The 7,005-nt window shown below is 48.8% G+C and overlaps 1 protein-coding gene across 1 annotated transcript in view; it reads right to left on the bottom strand.

The window, feature by feature from the left end:
• Positions 1-5,541: 5,541 nt before the first annotated feature.
• Positions 5,542-7,005, bottom strand: part of SPR (sepiapterin reductase) — a 23,045-nt gene continuing 21,581 nt past the window's right edge. The window contains exon 3 of the mRNA XM_075573312.1: positions 5,542-7,005. This exon is cut by the window's right edge and continues 206 nt beyond it. The gene's annotated coding sequence lies outside the window, so the exon portion shown is untranslated.

Here is a 7,005-nt window from a genome sequence, read left to right as displayed (position 1 = left end):
AGTAGCGTGCTATCTCCGCGAGCAGGCTGGTTGCCGGGGACGCGATCGGGCCGTTGCTAAGGCCGCGATTGCGTTGCTGCGGTCCCGGCAGCTAGCGAGGAGGGCGCCGCCATTGCGGAGAGACTCGCGCATGCGCAGTGATCGCGCAGGCGCAGGTAAGGCCCCAGAGCTAGGGAGAAGTCGCGCGAGTGTAGGGAAAGTGCAGGAAGGGTTGAGGTGGCCTCCAAAGACTCGCGCATGCGCAGGGCAAGTGCGCACGCGGCCCCAATGTATTTGCAGCCTCCACGAGACTACAACTCCCATGAGGCTTAGGGGCAAGCACATCAGGTGCCTCCGTGTGGCCAATAAGGGCCAAGGATCTCCAGAGGGAGCAATAAGATACATTTCGCGCGCTGAGAACGGCAGTTGGAGCTGGGGAGCTGTGAGGGAAGGAAGGGTGCAGAGAGCATGTGCAGCTCCTGCATCGAGTAAGGTCCCCACATCCCAAGTAAGGCCCCAACTCCCCACCAGGTTAGTGGGTTAGTGCTGAGGGACGGCCCAGATAGGGACGCTGCCCTTAGTGCGTGTGTGTGTGCTGTCTTGTCAGGATCACGGCTGGCAGGGCTGTGAGGCCTGACAAGAAGGCATAGTGCTAGTGTGCAGCAAGTTGCTGTACGCGTTACGAAGTTTGCAGTGCGTAGCTGCTAGTGCGTAGCTGCTAGTGTTAGTGTTAGGGTTTAGTGAGTGTCAGGACTGGGATGAGTTAGGGGAGTGGGGCAGGTTATTACCCCGCAGGCCCTAGGAGATTTCCCCAAGCCACCCCAGGTTGCGGTTCATCAGGGACAGGCCCTAGGTTAGGGTTCCTGTCACGTTAGGGTTAGTTAGGGATAGATAGGGATAGCGGCGGTTGCTGTTTCCGTGATTCGGTTGCTGTTACCGTGAGACGGTTGTGTTCCCGTGAAGCGGTGGGACCCTCGTTGGGGTTCCTGAAGAAGTACCTGGAAAGGATCAGACGGATGCATCGCACGTCTGACCCTTTGAGAAGAGTGTTGCAGGCCCGAGCATCGGAGTGCTCGGAAGGTATTCACTATTTATGTGCACCAACAGGCCTAACACATTAATTAGTGACTGCGCAGTCACCCACGTTCTCTATTAGAGTGCGGGACATTGGGTGGGGATTCTCGGGACACTGGGTGGGATCACCTAGTGTTGGGAAGCGTCCTGCGCGACGCAGTAAGTGTCTCCTCTAGAGAGGGACACAGGTTATTATGATGTTGCCGTGATCTGTTTTCATGCATGTTCAGTAAAGTCCCTAGTTAATATATATATCTGTGTGAGTATCGATTATTGTGATTGTCCTGCGAGGAAACACTCCCCCTATGGTGGGAGCCATCGCAGGTGGAGGCGCTGCATCGTTGGAAGTAAGTACCCTTAGTATAAATGCCCCAGGTTCCCCATGGCGGAAGCTCAGCCCTCCTGTGAGCCAACAGGTATAGCACCACACTGAGAAGTAGTCAGATACACCTACACACCCCAATCTCACTTAGGGGGGAGGAAAGAGGGCTACATATAAATAAATAAATAAACACTACAGATAAAATGGCGGCACAATCTCACACTACAGGTAAAATGGCAGCACAATCTCACACTACAGGTTAAATTGCGGCACAATCTCACACTACAGGTTCGGCGGCCATTAGGACAGGAGAGAGATCACACATGCGCAGTAGACATACAGAAGTGGCGGCCTTTACACACAGGTCCGCAGGGGAACTACATGCCCCATAATGCACCGGGGCTGCCGGGCATGTGAGCCAGCACAGCCAACAGGGCTGCAGCATTCCCTCTGCACAAACGTTGATACATTTGGCGTGCTAGAGGCCACGCCAGTCGGAGCTAGGACACGGAAGGGTGAGTGTGCAGGGTGTCTGTGGCCCCTGCACTAGACCAGAGACCCCCTTATAGGCCCCATTTAGGCCCCGACTCCCCTGTAAGATTGTGGCTGCTACAGGGACAGGCCCTTAGATAGGGACACTGCCCAATTAGCATCTTTAGTGTCAGTGACACAGCAGGACGCCACGCAGCAGTTGCGGACTGTGGTCTGGGACCAGACCACCACCGCATATAGACTATTAAGGTGTGACCCTAAAGCTGGATACCACCACACGTGGAGGTAGATGCCATCGCTGACGGCGCGGGAACAGACCGTTCTATTATCAGCTAGTGGTACCAGGTGCTGGAGCACCCAGCAGGTATCACAACCCCAACAAGTGCAGCAAATATAAACACCTACTGTGGGCAGACACACAAACTTTGGGGTGGGTTTAGCTCTGTGGACACCGGGCGGTTAGGTGCCCAGGGCACCTCAATACCTTGGGGGAGCCTCACCCGGGTGTAGACAAGATGGTGTGACAGTGGGGCACTGTGTGGGGGTAAGGACCGGTGAGGTCTATATGATACATGTTGTGTTATCATTTTATGTGTTCCGTAAACCTGTTATTATATACCCGGGTGTGCATTTCTTGTATTGGGTCCTGCGAAGGGGTTATCCAGCATTGCTCGGATCCGTCACAGGTGGAGACGCTGTCCCCAATGAACCAGGTACACCCCAGGCTCCCTGCAGTGGAGGATCAGGCCTCCTGTGAGCCTACAGGTAACAGCGCACCACACGTAGTCACTCTAGACACAGGGGAAAGGGGGCTACACTTACAATGCATCTGATCTCAGGCGCACTATTAGAGAGGGTTGGGGTTCCATACAATGCATGTGATCTCAGACGCACTATTAGAGAGGGTTGGGGTTCCATACAATGCATGTGATCTCAGACACGCTATTAGAGAGGGTTGGGGTTCCTTACAATGCATCTGATCTCAGTCGCGCTATTAGAGAGGGTTGGGGTTCCTTACAATGCATCTGATCTAAGACGCACTATTAGAGAGGGTTGGGGTTCCATACAATGCATCTGATCTCAGACGCACTATTAGAGAGGGTTGGGGTTCCATACAATGCATCTGATCTCAGCCACGCTATTAGAGAGGGTTGGGGTTCCATACAATGCATCTGATCTCAGACGCGCTATTAGAGAGGGTTGGGGTTCCTTACAATGCATCTGATCTCAGACGCGCTATTAGAGAGTGTTGGGGTTCCATATAATGCATTTGATCTCAGACGCGCTATTAGAGAGGGTTGGGGTTCCTTACAATGCATCTGATCTCAGACACGCTATTAGAGAGTGTTGGGGTTCCATACAATGCATCTGATCTCAGACGCGCTATTAGAGAGGGTCGGGGTTCCATACAATGCAACTGATCTCAGACGCGCTATTAGAGAGGGTTGGGGTTCCATACAATGCATCTGATCTCAGACGCGCTATTAGAGAGGGTCGGGGTTCCATACAATGCATCTGATCTCAGACGTGCTATTAGAGAGGGTTGGGGTTCCTTACAATGCATCTGATCTCAGACACGCTATTAGAGAGGGTCGGTGTTCCGCAGAATTTCACAATATAATTATAAGGTTCTTTAACAACAACAAAAATAGGTTAAAAAAAAGCACTGCTCTAGTGCAGTAACTACTTTTGTTAGACATCTACTAAATATTGCTTGCAAGATACCACAACTTGTTACTGTAATTGTGAAATTGCCCTGATCCAAAGAAATGTATGCAGCAGCATAATAGTTTCACCAGACACTGCACGAGTCTTTGCTATTTTGGGCTCTAGTTCCTTCTTAATTTTGTCATATGACAAATTAGCATTTGTGCTGAGTCTGTTACAAACTTGAACCGCGATCCTCTGACAAATGAATAAAACACACGCGTAACCCGCCCCTGCCCGGATGCGGTAGTTGTGTGTTTGATATCAGCAATGATTTACCTTTTCAGCGCTGACGCGTCACGTGGTACGCGAGTCAGCCAATGGGGAGGAGGAGAGCTGCTTGTGTGTGTTTTGTGCGTTCGGCACATATCTCCCCGTCATCTCTCATACATGGGGGGGGGGCGGGAGGGAGACTTTACAGCACCAGATCTGTCCCCTTGTATCAGCCTCCTCCCCCCTCTCCCGGACACACAACCTCAGCCCCTCTCCCCGCACCGCCGGCAAGCAAGACAGCCGTGCGGAACGCGTGCAGCGGGGTCTTAGCCTTACCACTCATGGGAGGCACATTTACTTGTTACTGTTCTGAGTTCATCTTTTGGACCAGGCGCCCCTATTTAGCAACATCTTATTGGTCCCTTTATACTGCTGGCCGTTGCTGAGATCCTGGCCTGTTCTGCGCACTTTGCTATTAATTGCCAAGCCCTGTTCTGGAACTGCCACTTCCTCAGGGGTAATGAATACTGTAGATGGGGATTCGCTTGTAGGGTGGATCATCACACATGCTGAGGCCTTCTCTGCTCTGCCCTCTGTGCCATGCCCTTCTCTTATGGCCATGCTATAGGATCCTACCCTATAGGGCACTGTCCCTAATTGAAACACAATAAAATGTGGGCTTGATCTATGCTTGTGAGGATTGGACCTCGGTCCCGCCCCTGTGACGCATCCCGTGACACCCCTCGCACGTGTGCTGCGCGCAAGCGCCGCAGTACTCGTCGGGACTGGACTTAGGCTCCGCCCCCACGCCGCGTCCCGTGACGCAACGGAGGAAGCTGCAACATCATCGGTTATGGCTTCCTATTGGATGGCCATTTAAATTGCGCAGCGCCAAAGCAAGTACATGCACTCCGTTGCGTGTGCCCATAATGGCTGCGACGGCGATGGGTGACGTCGCGCGGTTTTTGATGGCTGGAAGTCAGAGGATTTTGATTTCCACAGCGATCTCCGCGTGACGTCAACGATTCAGCCAATGAGGGTAAACCGTTCACGGCCACGCCCCCAGGTCGCGTTCTCTGGTCTCCTGCACCAGAGTGCAGGAAACGCTGTAGGGACGGCGACGTCACGTCGCCCCTACTATAAACTAGGCCTAAGGCAGGGGTGCACACACTTTTTGCCCTGCGCCCCCCTGCCTGCTCTCCTACATTGTTGCTCCCCCCCCCATTTACCTTGTATCAAGCAAACTTGCCATGGCGACACATCACCCGAAGCCGTCCGAGCCAAGGTAAGGGAACTTACATAGGCCTCGCGCGGTCCCCCGACATTTAAATGCCTTCGGGAAGAGCGTGGGGCCTCTAAGTGCCGGGGCCTCCCTCGTCCCCCCCCCCAGTTTGTGCACACGGGGTGTAAGGAGTTTGTTACAATGCATGAACATCGGAATGTTACAATAGATCGGGTTGATGGCTGCCATAAATATTTACATTAAATGCCAAAAAAACTCAATGTTAAAGGAATTATTTGTCAGGAAGAATAACCCATATGAAGTTACATGTGGCCTCAGTTTGTATTTGTCGGAAACATCGGTTACACACTAATCATTTTGCACTGTACATTGATAATTAAACGGTACAGTTTAAGTCTGCTCTCATTATGTGTTTGTGTACTGCAAACACGTCCACATAAATACACTTTCTAATAATGACTGACTACATCCCAGCAACAACAACAAACAGGGTTTTAATCAAGGAAATGTTTATTAAATCATCCAACAGAAAGACACGTACATCACAAATTTGCCAACATAGCCATTACCCATACTGTCCCTTAATATCACATATATTATTACCTTTATATCGCATATGTTAATACCTTAATATCACATATGCTATTACTATATATATATATATATATATATATATATATATATATATATATATATATATATACATATATATATATAAATTGTACTTTGTATTGCACTTGGAAATGTTACAGCAAAGGCAAGGAATTACATTTGAATAAGCAAATATTTAACACATGCATAACCTGAGGAACTGACATAATGAAAGCAAACTGCTATAACATACAGTATCAGATAAGGTAGGTAACAGACACCACACATAAGAGAATGAATACCCGAGAGTGATATGGATAGTCTGGATACATTAAAAGTGCTGTGTCTATTACTGATTGTGCAGTAATTCCCTTGATATATATCCCCTCCCTCTCTGGACGAGTATTAACTGGCTGGGTACCACAGCTAACCCTATCAGGGCAGTGTAAAATGCCTCTTTCATAATTACTCCAGCATAACAGTACTCAGTATTGTGGTTTTAGCGCGTAAAAAGAAACGTGTATTCTGCAGATAAATGCTCACATACAAAAATAGAACATGTCAGTGACGTTCACATAAGTTATAATATCTTCAAAGATGGTTGCATATTATTCTGAGTGGAATCCTTGTTTGTCCTTGGTATTGTGATGTTACTCGTGGTTCCTTCTATCTCCTGGTGTTAAACCTTCTCTCCTATCTCGGTGTAATCCTTCCCCCATCTAACTAGCTAACCACTGCTGGATATTTATCCAGACAAAATTACCTAGTCAGCCTTTCTTCTACTAATTCTATTAGCAGATATGGTACAATCTGTATTTCTGAACACCCTGGACCATTCAACATGATGTCCTACATGATAAGGAACTGCCCACTCTCCATACAAAAGGAATAAACTACTTCTTATTAGTTTTGATTACCTCTGCATATCACCAGTAACTGTCTGCTTCTCGCTGGCGTTTCCTCAGACATCTCAAGCCAGCGGTATATCCTTCCTATCTACCCACAGATTCCGCTTGTTGGAATAAGTTAGTCCCACCCATGTTACTTACAATACTTCACTTGTAACTGAAATCTACAGAAGATACCAATTCACCACTAGAATAATATCATCATTCTGTATATGTGCGATACAGTATGTATAGAAAAAAATCATTGCAAATTAGAATAATATCATGCGTGGCATCCTGTTTTTATACAAACCTAATTACAATCTAATAATGTAACTGAACTGAAATTCTTACAGGCAGTAATGGGCTCCCTGGAAGACCCCAACATATTCTATTCAACAGGAAACCGTGATGGACCAGGCACTATGGCACAACATCCAGACATAACGCGGAGCATACTGGAAAAGATGCTCAATACAGGAGGGTCGGATAGGAAA

The sequence above is a fragment of the Ascaphus truei genome, chromosome 1 (genome assembly GCF_040206685.1).
Source record: "Ascaphus truei isolate aAscTru1 chromosome 1, aAscTru1.hap1, whole genome shotgun sequence".
In the NCBI taxonomy this organism is placed as follows: domain Eukaryota; kingdom Metazoa; phylum Chordata; class Amphibia; order Anura; family Ascaphidae; genus Ascaphus; species Ascaphus truei.
The sequence above is the reverse complement of the archived record's forward strand: the minus strand, read 5'-3'. Positions and strand labels throughout refer to the sequence as shown.